Source organism: Rhagoletis pomonella, unplaced genomic scaffold (genome assembly GCF_013731165.1).
Source record: "Rhagoletis pomonella isolate Grant_MI unplaced genomic scaffold, Rhpom_1.0 Rhpom_scaffold_00002, whole genome shotgun sequence".
Lineage (NCBI taxonomy): Eukaryota > Metazoa > Arthropoda > Insecta > Diptera > Tephritidae > Rhagoletis > Rhagoletis pomonella.
In genome coordinates this window covers 89,261,831-89,263,351 of record NW_023458556.1, presented here as the reverse complement: position 1 = coordinate 89,263,351, position 1,521 = coordinate 89,261,831, and positions in this window count along the sequence as shown.

The following is a 1,521-nucleotide window of genomic DNA, read 5'->3' as shown; positions in this document are numbered from 1 at the left end:
TTGAACTATATTTTAAATGAAAATTATTAAAAATAAAAAAATTTATATAATTTGCAAACAATATCATTTTGAATTTCGTTGCTAATTAGTTGAACGCAGGTGTATCCATATAAATGCAGCAAAACGTTACCCCTTCTAACGGTAAACGGCAAAACAAGATTTCTCTTTTTTCCTTGATTTGCCTTGTTGCATAGATACATATCTCATTGTTATCCATATAAATGCGGCAAAACGTTACCCCTTTTAAGTGCCGTTAGTTTGTACAAACGTAAAAATGTGGATTTGTGGTAAGTATAGTTCCGCCGGTAATTTACTTTTATGATTGCGTCAAAAGCTATCAGTTGTGAGAAGTGATCGGTCGCAAATATTTTATCGCGCTAAATAAATAAACAATTTTCATCAATATCTATTTTAAATATTAAAATGCCGCCAATAAGGAAGGGCCGTGCTCCTGGATGCCACAACAGCAATGTAACTACGCGTGTGTTTGCCTTCCCGATCGACAGGGAGATGCAGAAAAAGTGGAAGGAGAATCCTGGGATGTCGCTGACTGATGCTAATTGGGGCCTGCCTCCTACGAATTCGTTTTTATGTACGAAACATTTTGAGCAGGATGCAGTAGGACCAAAATTGTTAAAAAAAAAATGCGGTACCCACACTACAGCTTGGTAAGTGTCACTCTTGTTATTAAATATTATTAACTTAGTACATGAATCTATCACTGCGGTACATACAAAACACATACATATGTATATAACACATGATCAAACATTTTTTTTACATGGAAAAAAATACGCAACACCCTCGACAAAAAAAATTCTAAAAAATCAACGGTAAGTTTTAGCGACTTGAAACTTCCAGTTTATTATACTAAAATTGAACGGGCTACAAAACTGCATACCCAACATTTTCTATATATTCTAATTAAAAATTTTGAAATTTTGATGACGATTTTTTTAAGTTTGATTATTTTTTTTGCAATTTGTGCAAGCTTTGCAACTTTTGTTATTGTGGTTTCTGATTGAATTATATTTTAAATGATAATTATTAAAAATAAATATATAAACATAATTTGCAAGCAATATCGTTTTGAATTTCGTTGCTAATTAGTTGCACGCATCTGTAAGTCGCAGTTCAAAAGAGAGAACTATCGAAATCACTTCTATTTTTTTGAATATCCTTGGTAATTTGTAATTGAATTTAAGTAATCGCGGAAATTAAGTATAAATTAAAATAAGGCAAATTATTTTGACCATTGTTTGTTTACGGTTTATTATTTTATTATAGAAATACAGCTCATTAACTAACAAAAACAATATATGTAGGTCCAAAGTTTAAGTGCAAGATTCAAGTACTTAAAATTCGCGTTGAATTTTGATAATTTTTTTGGAGGATACTTTTATTATTTTCTCCATATAAAGTGTGTTCAACAATTTTTTTGTATGGAAGAAAATAAAGACTATCCGCCAAAAACTTATCAAAAATCAACGCGAATTTTTAGCTACTTGAAATTTGCACTTT